Consider the following 16,361-nt stretch of genomic DNA (forward strand, 5'->3'; position numbering starts at 1 on the left):
CCAAAGAACACCCAGGACTGATCTCCTTTAGAATGGACTGGTTGGATCTCCTTGCAGTCCATGGGACTCTCAAGAGTCTTCTCCAACACCACAGTTCAAAAGCATTGGATTAGGGACCTCATTTTGTTTATTTCTATTTGTCAAACTTTTAATATTTTTAAGATTCTTTCATAAAATTCTTTGAGTATCTCCACCAGCAAATGGCATACAATATTTAATATATAAAGTGTTCATTCCTATTGTGTTTTATTTCATTTTTCTATTTAACTCGTGCTAAACACATGGTCCTTTCAGGATTATAATCATCCCTCCCAGATATCTTTACTTCCAGTACACCTAGTCTTGTAACAAGTTAGCTATATATGTAAGTATGTAATAAATATTCCTTCATAGCTCAGTTGGTAAAGAATCCACCTGCAATGCAGGAGACCCCAGTTTGATTCCTGAGTCAGGAAGATCCCCTGGAGAATGGATAGGCTACCCACTCCAGTTTTATTGGGCTTCTCTGGTGGCTCAGCTGGTAAAGAATCCGCCTTCAGGAGAGCCTGGAGAATTCCATGGACTGGATAATCATTGGGTCACAAAAAGTCAGACACGACTGAGCGACTTTCACTTCACATGTATAAATATATATACAAATATATGCATATATATGCATATAATATATACATATATATGACACTGTGAATATCACATATTATAATATAAAAATGTGTGTATAATTTTTCTATATCTGTCATCATCAGTAACCAAAATCAGTCTTACTCAAGTTGCTAAATATTTATGTTAAACCACATTAATTTAGCAAACTTGGCAAGTTAGTCATTCAACAAATTGATTATTTGGCTAATTGGCTTTAGGAAAATTGATATTTCAACAAATAGTCTGCTTTCCTATCATGTAATGCCTAAATTTCTTAAAGAGCCAAGTGCTGTTATTTACATTTATAGATATTTACTCAGTTCTTTTTGATTTAATGAGCATGTTTAATATTTCTGTTATAAGTAGTGCATATTTATGTGGTAAATCAATGTCCTAAAAAATATCACAGCAGTGAGATTTGTAATCTTAAATTGTTAACATGGTGGTGGTTTAGTGGCTAAGTCGTGTCCGACTCTTGAGACCACAAGGCCGTGTGTAGCCTGCAGGCTCCTCTGTCCATCAGATCCTCCAGGCAAGAATACTGGAGTGGGCTGCCATTTCCTTCTCCAGGGGATCTTCCCTACCCAGGAATCAAACCTGGGTCTCCTGTACTGCAGGCAGATTCTTTACCAACTGAGCTATGAGGAAAGCCCTAAATTGTTAACAAAAGAGACAATAATTATAAGTAGATGGAAATTTATATAACCAAGATGTCAAATTGAAATCAGAAAAAGGGGTTATGTGGCATACATGACTAATGATTTATTAATAGACTCTTTAGAATCTTTAAACCTTTACAATACAGACTCATCATGGAACATGGACATGAGAAAACACAAAAAAGGAATCCTAACTACCAAATCACGTGCTTTTGTAAGTTTTTAAAAAAATCTAGCTCTAACAAAAAAACTGCCTATGTGGCAACCATCATGGGACTATGACTTGTGCAGTCTCACAGGGCCCCACGTTTGGATTAGTGCTCTGCTTCACCATCTTGAAATCCTTACTACTTTTTGAATGAGGAAGAATCCCTATTTTCATTTTGTCTGAGATCTCATGATTATGTAGATAAATCCTGCCTGCGCTTATGACAAAAAAAAAAAAAGGCAAGTTTTAAACTTGTTGATTCTTTGATTTAAACATAACCAGAAAAAGGGATAACTTTTGCATAACAGGAAGGAATGAGGAATTCATTGGCTTGGAAAATGAGCTATGTGTTGAACCCTGATTTTGAATCTAGACCAAACTGTGAAAGATGATGAACAAAATGAAGTGCCTACAAAACAGTAATTTGCCTTCAACAATTATTCTGTATAATAGATATAAGAAGACAGCAGTAATTTTTTAAGTAATTTTTTCTTATAGAATTTACATTTTTAGTGGAAACAAACAATAAACAAAATAAATGAGTAAAATATAATTTATAGTATGTTAGAAAATAATACAGGCTAGAGAGAAAATAAAGCAGGGAAGAATAGAATTATGTGTGCATGAGTGTAGGATGTAATGGAGTTTTAGATAGGATGAATAGGAAGTTGTCACGGAGAAAGTGAATTTTGACTGAAGATCCGAAGGTCTGAAGTGAGTAGCTTAGCCACATGGACATCTGGGAGAAGAGCTTTCTAGACAACTGGGAGAACAAATGCCAACAGGTAAGGAGGGAGTGTGTCTGGTGTGTAAGGGGCAGGAAAGCCAGAGTGGCCCGAGTGGCAAGAACAAGCAGGGTGCTGGAAGATGTGAGAAGCAGTGAGAGGAGGGACAGGCCATGGAGGATCATTGCTTTGACTCTGAGTGAGATGGGAATCCACTGTAGAATACTGAGCTGACATGGGTCCCAATTTATGTTTTCAACACCCAGCTGCTATTTTGTTGCACTGGGGCAAGGACAGATGCAGGAGATCACTTAGATGGCTAGAGGAAATAACCTGGGCAAGCAAGGGGTAGCTTGGACCAGGATGGGAACAGTGTTGGTGGTGCAAAGGGGTCAGATTCTGGATATATCTGAGAAGGGAAGGGAAGTGACTTCAAGTCTAGAGAGTAAAACCACTAGTTTGCCCAAAGTTGTCGGCTCAGAAAGTCTGCACCTGCACACTTCAAGTAGCTGGAGGAAAAAAAAATGCACCATTCTCACTGATTTCATTTCAGTTTAAGATCACCACCCTGGCTCACTGCAGTGACTTTATTTATCCGTGGGCTATTGATCCCCCAACTCTTCTAGCTTATTGTGACAGGTAGACTTGAAGATGATCTCCAATTCCTGCCTATTCTTTTAGGAACCATTCCAATCAGGATTTCACCTCCACCATTTTACTGAAACTGCTCTTATCAGTCTCCAATAAGCTTCACATTGTTTAGTAGGTAATACATGTTTTGAGGCAGAAAAGGAGCTATTGATCCTGACTTTATATTATGAAATGTTTTGCAGTATTTCCTGATCAAGTAGGTGCTGGTGGTTTGTAATTTGCCCCTATGCCCTCTTCCCTCTCTTTAAAAATAAATGGCAAATATGGTTGAGTGAGAAAAAAAACTGGAAAGGAACAAAAATCCAGTGTCAGTCGTGGTAGCAAATGAGGGGAAGGGAATATGAGATGAGTTTGGAGGGAGAGGCAGGGGCAAATCAGAAAGGATTTTGGGGACTCGAGTACGGAGGTGTCCAACTTGAGGTGGAGGCAGGTGACTCCCTTGACTCATGTTTCAGAAAGTGCACTGTAGCTCCTCTGGGTGAAGGGATTAAATTGGAGACAAGGAGGGAAATGAGACCAGTTTGGGATGCTATTTTAGTGGTCTAGACTAGAGATGGTAAAGATGGAACTAGAATGGCAGGATTGGAATTGTTAAAAAAGTGGGAAGATTGTTGGATACGGGTTGGAGATAGTACTGCTATTAGTTTGTGGAATTATATTTTGGAGTGGATTGACGGGGTAAGGGAAATCTTCTATACTCTGGGTTTTGAGTGTTAACTGGTGGATGGTGGTGCCATTTACTATGAGGTGGAAAGGCTGGGGCAGGTTCTGTTCTAGGGGAGGGGATCTATACTCCTACTGGTCCAACTTGAGTTCAAGGCACCAGTTAGGGGAAGGGTTGCTTAGAGGCTAAGGGCACAGGCTTGGGAGGCAGAGTGCCTGGGCTCCCTTGTGCACTCTACCATTCAGTGGCTGGGAAGCCTGGAACAAGCTATCAAACAGTCTTGTGCTTCAGCTTTCTTTTTTTTGTAAAATGAAAATAACAACTTACCTGATAGTGTTGTTTTGAGAAATAAATGATTTAGTAAATAGAATTGTGCTAGCATGTGATAAGCTCTCAACAAATGCTAACTATCCTTACAAACTAAATGTAAATGTGAAGTAAGTGAACAAATGTGGAGTTATTCGGCAGCACGTAGATAGAATTTAAAGCCACAAGAATGGCTGAGATCCTTGAGGGCAGATGTTCATGAATTTGATTGGGAAGAAATTACGTCTTTATTTTCACTTTCCTCTAAGTGAAAATTTGCATTTCCTTCAATTATTAATGTGGACAACAAACCAGAGTATTGTTATCAGTATCTGCAATTTGTAACCCAAGGAAAGCATAGATATTTGGATATTTTCACATGTTACTACAGTTGTTGGTGATATCATATTATCATTTATGCCCATCACTTCTTAAGGGAATTATTAAACCCACAATAAGACCAACATGACTACATTTTGTCTCAGACACTTGTACATTTAATGTGATGGGATGCAAAGGCTACACTGGTGGTTTTTTAATAGACTACTTTTAAGAGTAGTTTTAGGTTAAAATAGAGTGGAAGGTACAGGGATTTCCCACATACCCCCTGCCCCTCTATATGTCATGTCTCCCCTGTTATCAACATTCTCCACCAGAGTGACACATTTGTTACAATTAATGAACCTACATTGGCTCATTGTCACCTCAAGTCAGTAGTTTAGGGTTTCACTCAAGGTATTGAACTTTCTGTGGACTTGGACAAATGTTTAATGACAGGCACACACCACTGAAGTTTTGCACATAGTTTCACTGCCATACAAATCCTCTGTACTCCTATTCATCCCTCCATCTCCCCAATCCCAAACAACCATTGATTATTTTACCATCTCCATAGTTTTGCCTTTTTCAGAATATTGTATAGTTGGAATCATACAGTATGTAGTCAGATTGTTTTCTTTCACTTGGTAATACGAATTTAAGTTTCTTCTGTGTCTTTCTATGACTTGATAGTTCATTTCTTTTGAGCACTGAATAATATTCTGTTGTCTAGATGTACCATGCTTTATTTATCCATTCACCGAGTAAAACACATCTTGTGTATTAGTCACTCAGTCATGTCTGACTCTCTGTGATCCCGACTGTAGCCCACCAGGCTACTCTGTCCATGGAATTCTCCAGGCAAAAATACTGGAATGGGTAGCCATTTCCTTCTCCAGGGGATCTTCCCAACCCAGGGATTGAATCTGGGTCTCCTGCATTGCAGGCGGATTCTTTACCGTGTGAGCCGCCAGGGAAGCCAAAAGACATCTTGATTGCTCCCAGGTTTTGGCAGTTATGAATAAAGTCACAGTAAACATTGTGTGAAGGTTTTTATGTGGGTATAAATTTTCAGCTCCTTTGGGTAGATACCAAGGAGTATGATTGCTAGATCACGTGGTAGGAGTGTGTTTAATTTTGTAAAAAACCATCAACCTGTTTTCCAAAGTGACTGAGTTCCTATCAAGGATGAGTGAGGGTTCCTGTTGCTCCACGTCTTCCTCAGTATTGGGTATCGTCAGTGTTCTGGATTTTGACCATTCTGTTCGGTGTGTAATGCTGTCATAATTGTCTGAACCTGCATTTCCCTGATGACAGATAATGTAGAACATCGTTTTCATATGCTTATTTCCCAGCTGTGTTATCTTCTCTGGGGGAGTATGTGTTAAGGGTTTTGGCCCATTTTAAAATCAAGTTGTTTGTTTTCTTGTTGTTGAATTTTAGGAGTTCTTCGTGTATTTTAGATTATTCATACCTCATTGGAAATATCTTTTGCGAGTATTTCCTCCCAATCTGTGACTTAACTTTTCATTCCCTTGACAGTGTCTTTTGCAATGCAGAAATTTTAAATTTGTATGAAGTCTAGTTTTTCAGTTCTTTTGTGCCTCTAAAATTAGTGTTTTAATTAAAAAAAAAATTCTTGCAAACAGCAGACTTTTTCATGCAAGGAAATCTCAAGAGGAAGAGCTAAGATACTCCCAAAACTTGGATTTACCATTTAATAAAATTCTTTTCTCTAACATCCTATAAACTAAAGAGAGAATTTAGTTTAACAATGTTCACTGAAAATGTTCAGGTTGGCTTTTAGACTGAAACAGAAGAGAAATAGTAGGAAGAGTTCCTCCAATTAAGGACATGACAACTGGTTGACCCTCTGGCTGAACCTGGGCGACCTGAGGCTCCTCATCCTCACCCTGTCTTCGGAATATACATTCTGCCCACTGTTCCCATCGTGGGAGCTGTTTGCAAGGACGTCGTAAATTTGAGAAAATAAGGTGTTGAGACCATCTGGACTCAATATATGACTGGACCCAGTTAAGGCCTCCACATAAACTTTTAAGATTGGGGGGTGGCAAGTCCGTAAATCGACTTGTCTTGCAGCCACCCAAGATAAGCCTCACATGTAAGCTCCTTTGCTTGTTACACTGTCCACCTATCAATCTAGAGGGATCTGCCTTTTTCTTCAGTCTCTCTTTGCCCTCCTTGAATGGGGGCCAGTTTCAGATTTCACGTGGTTAACTCCCAAGGTTTCAGACCAACAGAAATCTCGGAAAGGTTCTAATGCCAGATATTTTGATACATTGTAGAATTATCAAAATATCTTAGCATTTTGAAATAAGCAGTAGAGGAAATGACAGCCCCAGCATTCTCCTTGCATATGCACCTGGAAGAAGAATTCTTATTTTGTGAGTCTCTTTTGGAAATGATCAGGGCTTTGGACATGTTGGAAATGGTGAAAAGTTGTTTTATTGCTCTGTTTTTTAAAAAATTATTTTTCCAAACAAATCTTCAACTGGAAAAAAGACTTGTACTTCTTACATCAGGGGTCCCCAAACTCCAGGCCACAGACCAGTAACTGGTCGATGACCTGTTAGGAACTTGGGCCACACAGCAGAAGGTGAGCAGCAGGAAAGCGAACAAAGCTTCATCTGTGTTTATAGCTCTTCCCCACTGCACACATTACCACCTGAGCTCCATCTCCTGTCAGATCAGCCATGGCATTAGATTCTCACAGGAGTGCGAACCCTGCTGTGAACTGCGCGTGGGAGGGATCTAGGTTGTGACTGCTTATGAGAGTCTGATGCCTGATGATCTGAGATAGAGCTGAGGCCATGATGCTGGCACTGGGGAGCATCTGCAAATAGATTATCATTAGCACAACAGACATAATGTTCTTGAATCATCCCCAAATCATTTTCCCTGTCCCCAGTCTGTGGGAAAATCATCTTCCATGAAACCAGTCCCTAGTGCCAAGAAGGTTGGAGACAACTGCCTTTCCTGACCGGTCCCAGCAAGGCTTGGTAATGTATCTGTTATTGCTACCTTAACAGAAAAGGAAGCATCTCATGATATCATCACTTCTTGTTTTCTACACAGACATGCACTGGGAATGTAAACCCTTCTTGAAGTCTTGTGAGAACCTTTGCCAACCACCATCAAAGTCATCAGTATTATCCTTGATAATCCCTCTGAATCATTGAATTTAAAAAATTGCCAATAAGAGGACCAGGATATTGAATGTATGTTTACCAAATAGTTCACTGGCCTTCCCAGAGAGCAATACCTAAGTGCTTCTTTGAATTAAGGACAGTTGCTTTAATTTTTATGAAAAAAAAAAAAAAAGAAATTCCACAGTCAGAATATCTTGAAAAGAATGATTTATCCATGTACTGACTTACCTGGCAGTTATTTTTAACCATGTGAATGAGATAAAGTTTTCATTTCAAACCTATTATGTTTTATACTTAAAAAAATATTGTAAGGATTAGCAGCTGATTGGGAAGACCAGAATAGAGGCTGACATCCTTTCCAAACTGAAATGCTAAAGGATGTGCTTTACTCTGAGATGGTTATCAATTTTTCTAAAAAAAGAAATCCATGAACACCTAGAAACTACAGAGGACTCCTTCAGAAGTTACTTCTATCTTGATGGTATTAAATCTGAACCACAGATCTAAAACCCTTTTCTTCCTGATATAAACTCTATTAAAGATTTTGTCCCAGCTTACAGTCTTTGATCTTGGGACTGAATCTTATTATAGTTAAACACAAAAAGCCATTGAGAATTCTGGTGTTCTTTGAGATAAGATTATTTTTTGGTCCTTTAAAGTAAGGTAAAGAGGCTTTAACTCCATTTGCAAAAATATGTATACCTTAGCCAATCAAGATTTTCGATACTTGCAACCATTAAAACAAATATTTGAAACTGAAGGAATTTCTGACATACCATACCAAGTAATATATATGATATGTTGTCCTGTTGAAAACCATCTCACAATTTGATGTCATTTTACAAGTTAAGAGATAACTTGAATAAGCCTTTACACTGATATTTTAAAATAATAAGACATGAAGCTTACCGGTATTTGAAATGCATTGCCTTATTTCTGTGTTAATAAAATGAATGAATAATATCATTTATTTATTTGGAAAAATCTTATAATTACATTTCAGTATAGTTTCCTGTGTAATTCTAAAATGTTTATTTTTTGCATTTAAATATGGGAGAGAATTCATAGGCTTCACTTTACTTCTAAAAACAGTTAAGAACCCTTGATTTAGGGGGAGGTTACAGGTAAAGCAGAGAAGGCAATGGCACCCCACTCCAGTACTCTTGCCTGGAATATCCCATGGATGGGGGAGCCTGGTAGGCTGCAGTCCATGAGGTCACTAAGAGTCAGACATGACTGAGCGACTTGACTTTCACTTTTCACTTTCATGCATTGGAGAAGGAAATGGCAACCCACTCCAGTGTTCTTGCCTGGAGAAGCCCAGAGACAGAGGAGCCTGGTAGGAGGCTGTCTATGGGGTCGCACAGAGTCAGATACGACTGAAGCAACTTAGCAGCAGCAGCAGTAGCAGTACAGGTAAAGAAAAAAAAAACTAAGTCATGTGATTAGGATTTGAGAACTAACAATTAGAGATCTAGCGGAAGAGAAGTTGGCCTTCCCTAGTGGCTCAGTGGTGAAGAATCCACCTGCCAATGGAGGAGACATAGGTTCAATCCCTGGGTTGGGAAGATCTCCTGGAGAAGGAAATGGCAACCCACACCAGTATCCTTGCCTAGGAAATCTCATGGACAGAGGAGCTTGGTGGGCTACAGTCCATGGGATGGCAGAAGAGTTGGACATGACTTAGTGACTAAACAACAACAAGAGACATTAGCAAACAGACTGAAAGACAGCAGCCATAAGTTAGGAGGAAAATCAGACAGTTTTGTAGAATGGAAATCAAGGGAAGAATGTGTCTAAGGAAGGAGAGTGGTCACTTATTACAGTGTTACCAAGAGGTTGATTAATGTAGTTTCCCTTGACCTTGACATGAATAGCTTCATTGGAATGTAATTTCCATGAGTAAATGAGTGGCAGGTGAAGAAGTGGAGACAGTACCTATAGACAACTCAGTGATGAAGCCTTCCTCACTGTGAATGGGAGCAGAGAAATGGGGCAGTTCTCAGGATCTGTGATCAAGACATGGTTTTTATAAAAGAGGGGACCTACTTGGCTAAATGACTGTGCTGCCAGGGAGAAACTTCAGATGAAAAAGAGGGGGACAAATGCAGGAAGGCAGTCATTGAGAAAGAGAGAAGCACAGAGCAGAGACAGAGGAAAGGCTGAACACGTGGGTCCAGGTTCAGGAAGGCTGATAGCTTTAGTGATGAGTGATGAGGGTGTTTTTTCTATGATCCAACGGATGTTGGCAATTTGATGTCTGGTTCCTGTGCCTTTTCTAAATCCAGCTTGAACATCTGGAAGTTCACGGTTCACATACTGTTGAAGCCTGGCTTGGAGAATTTTTTGCTAGCGTGTGAAATGAGTGCAGTTGTGCAAAAGAATTCCAGAAAAAGCAAGAGAATTCCAGAAAAACATCTATGTCTGCTTTATTGATTATGCCTTGAGTACATCAAGGCTGTGTATTGTCACCCTGCTTATTTAACTTATATGCAGAGTAAATCATGTGAAATGCTGGACTGGATAAAACACAAGCTGGAATCAAGATTCCCGGGAGAAAGATCAGTAACCTCAGATATGCAGATGACTCCACCCTTATGGCAGAAAGCAAAGAGGAGCTAAAGAGCTTCATGACGAAAGTGAAAGAGAGAGTGAAAAACCTAGCTTAAAACTCAATATTCAAAAAACAAAGATCATGGCATCCAGTTCCATCACGTCATGGCAAATAGATGGGGAAATAGTGGAAACAGTGAGAGACTATTTTGGGGGCTCCAAAATCACTGCAGATGATGACTGCAGCCATGAAATTAAGATGCTTGCTCCTTGGAAGAAAAGCTATGACAAACCTAGAGAGCATATTAAAAAGCAGAGACATGACTTTGCCAACAAAGGTCCTTCTAGTCAAAGCTATGGTTTTTCCAGTAGTCATGTATGGATGTGAGAGGTGGACTATAAAGAAAGCTGAGCGCTGAAGAATTGATGCCTTTGAACTGTGGTGTTGGAGAAGACTCTTGAGAGTCCCTAGGACTTCAAAGAGATCCAACCAGTCAATCCTAAAGGAAATCAGTCCTGAATATTGATTGGAAAGACTGATGCTGAAGCTGAAGCTCCAATACTTTGGCCACCTGATGTGAAGAACTGACTCCTTGGGAAAGACCCTGATGCCGGGAAAGACTGAAGGCAGGAGGAGAAGCAGATGACAGAGGATAAGATGGTTGGATGGCATCACCAACTTGATGGACATGAGTTTGAGCAAGCTCCAGAAGCTGGTGATGGACAGGGATGCCTGGTGTGCTGCAGTCCATGGGGTCACAAAGAGTCAGACACGACTGAGCGGCTGAACTGAACTGAACTAATGAGGGTGCTTGTCTGATTGTTGACTTCTTGTCTGATTGCAGTTGTTCCTTGATAAAGCATGAGGCAGTGTTGTTAGTTCAGGAAAGGAGGGTAAAATAGGCATTTCAGGGGAGTGGGGAATGTATAGACTAGAAAAGTGTAGGAGGGTTCTTGGGCAGTGAAAAGTGTTCATTGAGATTTGTGATCATTACTTGTTTTCAGAATTTTACTTTGAAAAATTTCAAACATATCTGAAATAAGTATTTACATCCCCTTCCCTTAGATTAACATGTTCTTTCTCTCTCTTCATATTTAATATACATTTCTGTTGTTGAACTGTTTGAGAGTCAGTTGCAATGTGACAGGCTTCCCTGGTGGCTCTGACAATGAAGAATCTGCCTGTAATGCAGGAGGCCTGGGTTCAGTCCCTGGGTCAAGGAGATCCCCTGGAGGTCCCTGGGTCAAGAAGATCCCCTGGAGATGGGAATGGTAACCCACTCCAGTATTCTTGCCTGGAGAATTCTATGAACAGAGGAGCCTGACCCCAGTCCATGGGGTCGCAAAAGAGGCAAACACAACTGAGCAACTAACACACACACCACAGTGTGACACTTTGCCCCTAAATGCTTCACTGGGGAACAAGGTCTTTTTACTTGAATACAAAGGTAACACTCAGGAACTTTAACACTGATACCACAGTTCATTTTCCAAGTTTTCTAATTGCCCTAATAATGTTCTTAATAGTTGTGTTTTGTGTGTTTACACATTGCTTTAAATACTCATGTCTCTTCATTATTTCTTAACATGGAACAGTTCCTGACTCGTTTCTTTCCTTTTTCTTTTTTCAGTCTTCCATTCTTTCTTGATATTAATGTTTTTGAAAAGGTCATGCCAGTTATTTTTAAGAATGTTGTCATTGCTGTTTTAGAGTGAAACTTAGAGAAGGGTTGTGTAATTTTCCTCAGCAAAATTCAGGTGTTCAGGTGCACACAGGGAGGAAGCCCTCAGGATAATTAGGTTTAATCCACACTGTGTGTGATTAGAAAAAAAAGAAGATAGAAGTTCAGAGTCATTATAAGGGAGTTTTATTGATAAACCATGAAATCTAAGCGGGTAGAGAGGGAAGGGAGAACATGAAGGGAGTGTTGGATAATAACGAAAAAAAGTTCACCAATTGGCTGGAGATCTCTACGAAGTCTCTAAAAAGTGAAAGAATTATATCAGGAATATAGGAAATGCAGCTGGTCAGTGAAAATATCTGTGTTTTTTCATGAACTAGGTCTGCTGAAACCCCAATGCTTATGGATGGGGTAAAATATGGGAGATTGATCCCATACACAAAGTTGTTTTATGAGCCCCATTACTAGGGAGAAAAGTACAGCATATATTTAAAGACTTGTAAAAAGTCTTTTACTGTAACTGATTTCATGTCACACCTCAGAAGAGGAATGCCCATAATTCTCATTCTTTATTATACTCCTAGCATCCTTAGCAGAAAGATGTGTTGTTGACAGACATCTGTCATGTAGAACATTTAAGTGACTAATGAAGTCATTTAGCTCAATAATGGTAAAACTGGGAGGAAGACCAGAGCACTCACACACACACACTGTATTAGCCTTGCTGAACACTCCCCAAATCTCATGATGTGTGTGTGCATGCATGCTAAGTTTCGTCCGACTCTTTCCAACCCCATGGACTGTAGCCTGCCAGGCTCCTCTGTCCATAGAATTCTCCAGGCAAGAATACAGGAGTGGGTTACCATTCCCTTCTCCAGGGGATCTTCCCACTCAGGGATCCTATCTTCATCTCTTTACAGCCCCTGCATTGGCAGGCGGGTTCTTTACCACTAGCGCCATCTGCTGTTTAGTCGTTCAGTCGTGTCTAACTCTGCAACCTCATGGACTGCAGCACGCCAGGCTTCCCTGTCCTTCGCCATCTTCTGGAGATTATTCAAACTCATGTCCATTGAGTCGGTGATGCCATCCAACTGTCTCATCCTCTGTCGTCCCCTTCTCCTGCCTTCAGTCTTTCCCAGCATCAGGGTCTTTTCTAATGAGTCTGCTTTTTGCCACAGGTGGCCAAAGTATTGGAGCTTCAGCTTCAGCATCAGTCCTTCCATAGAATATTCAGGGTCGATTTCCTTTAGGATGGGCTAGTTGGATCTCCTTGCACTCCAAGGGACTCTCAAGAGTCTTCTCCAACACCACAGTTCAAAAGCATCAATTCTTTGGAGCTCAGCCTTCTTTATGGTCCAACTCTCACATCCATACATGACTACTGGAAAAACCATAACTTTAACTAGACAGACCTTTGTTGGCAAAGTGATGTCTCTGCTTTTTCATATGCTGTCTAGGTTGGTCACAGTTTTTCTTCCAAGGAGCAAGCGTCTTTAATTTCATGGCTGTAGTCACCATCTGCAGTGATTTTTGAGCCCAAGAAAATGAAGTCTCTCACTATTTTCCAGTGTTTTCCCACCTGTTTGCCATGAAGTGATGGGACTGGATGCCATGATCTTCACTTTTTGAATACTGAGTTTTAAGCTAGCTCTTCCAGTCCTCTTTCACCTTCATCAAGAGCCTCTTTAGTTCCTCTTCACTTTCTGCCATAAGGGTGTTGTCATCTGCCTATCTGAGGTTACTGATACTTCTCCTGCAATCTTGATTCCAGCTTGTGTTTCATCCAGTCCAGCATTTCGCATGATTTACTCTGCATATAAGTTAAATAAGCAGGGTGACAATACACAGCCATGACATACTCCTTTTCCTATTTGGAACCAGTCCATTGTTCCATATCCAGTTCTAACTGTTGCTTCTTGATCTGTATACAGGTTTCTCAGGAGGCAGGTGAGATGGTCTGGTATTCCCATATCTTAAAAGAATTTTCCAGTTTGTTGTGATCCACACAGTCAAAGGCTTTTTAGAATAGATAGTGAAGCAGATGTTTTTCTGAAATTCTCTTGCTTTTTCTATGATCCAACGGATGTTGGCAATTTGATCTCTGGTTCCTCTGCCTTTTCGAAATCCAGCTTGAACATCTGGAAGTTCTCGGTTCGTGTACTGTTGAAGCCTAGCTTGGAGAATTTTGAGCATAACTTTGCTAATGTGAAATGAGTGCAATTGTGGAGTAGTTTGAAGATTCTTTGGCATTGCCTTCCTTTGGGATTGGCATGGAAACTGACCTTTACAGTCCTGTGGCCACTGCTGAGTTTTCCAGATTTGCTGGCAGCTGTATTGCTACCTAAGTCACCTGCACATCACACAAAGTAAGTGAAGTCATTCAGTCGTGTCCGACTCTTTGTGATCCCATGGACTGTAGTCTACCAGGCTTCTCCGTCCATGGGATTTTCCAGGCAAGAGTACTGGAGTGGGTTTCCATTTCCTTCTCCTGGGGATCTTCCCGACCCAGGGATTGAACCCAGGTCTCCTGCATTGCAGGCAGATGCTTTACCCCCTGAGCCACCAGGGAAGCACATCACACAGGCTCGGTTTAATGGACATCTCTAGTTCGATTACTCTATTTAGTGACTCTTATGCCGCCAAAGCCCAACTTTGATATAAGAAGCTGTCTAGAAGGGATAAATTCTTAAAGCTGTGCCCTTCACAAATAATTTTAAAATACAAAGGTATAAAATAACTGGAAGGCCCTTATTATCACTTAATTCTCGTGATCCCAGGCAGAAAGCCAAAGCATTTATAGATGTGATGAGTACCAGCTCCAGTATCAAAACTGTTTTATGAGCAACAATCCACCATGAGTGCAGATTCCATCTACCTTGATTCATTGGCTTTCTTCACTGTTTTCACAAGCCAGCATTCATTTGAACTATATGAGGCTCTATTTATGAATATATATATGTATATATTTGTGAATACATATATACATACACACACATATACATGTGTGTGTGTGTGTATATATATATATATATATTTCTGGGGGACAGCATGGCAGCCCACTCCAGTATTCTTGCCTGGAGAATCCCATGAACAGAGGAGCCTGGCAGGCTACAGTCTATAGTGTCGCAAAGAGTCAGACATTGCTGAAGTGACTTAGCACTTCATGACATGCACGCACACACACACACACACACATATATATATATATACACACATATATATATATATATACACACATATATATATTAAACAAAGTTACATTGTAAGAGAAAAATATGAATATTATTCTCTTTTAAAAGGGCTTTCTGAGAGAGGAGCATAGTGATGGAAAACATACTAGAAACTATTAAGAATTTACATACTGTACTTTCTTGATAAAATAGCTGAAATATAATTATTTCAGTTGTGCTATTTAAATCAATTTGCTGTCTGAATTACTAGCTTCAGAAAATGATCCCAGTAAAATAATATCTACATTATTATTATCCCAGTAAAATAGCATCTCAGTGTAGCTTCATCTTAATATACACCAGAAGCACATTCTGAGGTCTTTATATTAGGTTTTAATTCAATTGCATTATCTTCTAGAAAAAGCTGACTGGCCTGGATTTGGGCCTGTTGACATGAGAACATATTTCAGTGAGCCCCAGAGAGGATCAAAATATAGGCTTCAACTGCCCCCTGGTGACTGATAAGCAGAATAACCAAATATAGTTCAAAGTCTGGAATAAACAGGTTTTCTCCTTTGCCATTTATCTATTCATTTATAAGAACATATTAGGAATTCTATTATGTACTTTGTTATGCACTGAAGATAAAAAGATAAGTGAAGTGAAGGAAGTCGCTCAGTCGTGTCTGACTCTTTGCGACCCCATGGACTGTTGCCTACCAGGCTCCTCTGTCCATGGGATTTTCCAGGCAGTAGTACTGGAGTGAATTGCCATTTCCTTCTCCAGAAAGATAAGTGGGATACAGATTTGTGTCATAGTAAAATCAGGGTGAAAAGATAATTTCAGCTTTCCTTGCTAAGTGCCATTGTAGTGATTCTTTTTTTTTTCTATTCTGATCAAGTTATTATGTAGGCATTTTTGTAGGTATTCTTATGGCAATATTACTTAGAAATTCCTGAAAAATAAAAGCATCGTTCTACACAAGTGTAATTCCTGTACCAACACAAATCTAGAAGACACATAGTAAATAATTACATATTTCCAGTTTTTCCTAGGGCTTCCCGGGTGACTCAGTGTAAAGAATACGCCTGCAGTGCAGGATAGACGGAGATGTGAGTTCAATCCCTAGGTCAAGAGGATCCCCTGGAGGAGTAAATGGTAACCTACTCCAGTGTCGTTGCGAGGAAAATCCCATGGACAGACGAGCCCAGCAGGCTACAGTCTATGGGGCTGTACAAGAGTTGGATTGAGCAACTGAACAACAAAGATTTTCCTAGGCAGTACTTTGGCCACCTCATGCGAAGAGTTGACTCATTGGAAAAGACTCTGATGCTGGGAGGGATTGGGGGCAGGAGGAGAAGGGGACGACAGAGGATGAGATGGCTGGATGGCATCACTGACTCGATGGACGTGAGTCTGAGTGAACTCCAGGAGTTGGTGATGGACAGGGAGGCCTGGCGTGCTGCCATTCATGGGGTCGCAAAGAGTTGGACACGACTGAGCGACTGAACTGAACTGAACATGAATCTGTATTTTTTTTTTCTGATTTACCCATATTGCTTTTATCCTACTAATAATGTTTAGTTTAAAAATTTTTCATTCTCTCCAGGGTC

The sequence above is a fragment of the Bos indicus genome, chromosome 14, assembly GCF_029378745.1.
Source record: "Bos indicus isolate NIAB-ARS_2022 breed Sahiwal x Tharparkar chromosome 14, NIAB-ARS_B.indTharparkar_mat_pri_1.0, whole genome shotgun sequence".
In the NCBI taxonomy this organism is placed as follows: domain Eukaryota; kingdom Metazoa; phylum Chordata; class Mammalia; order Artiodactyla; family Bovidae; genus Bos; species Bos indicus.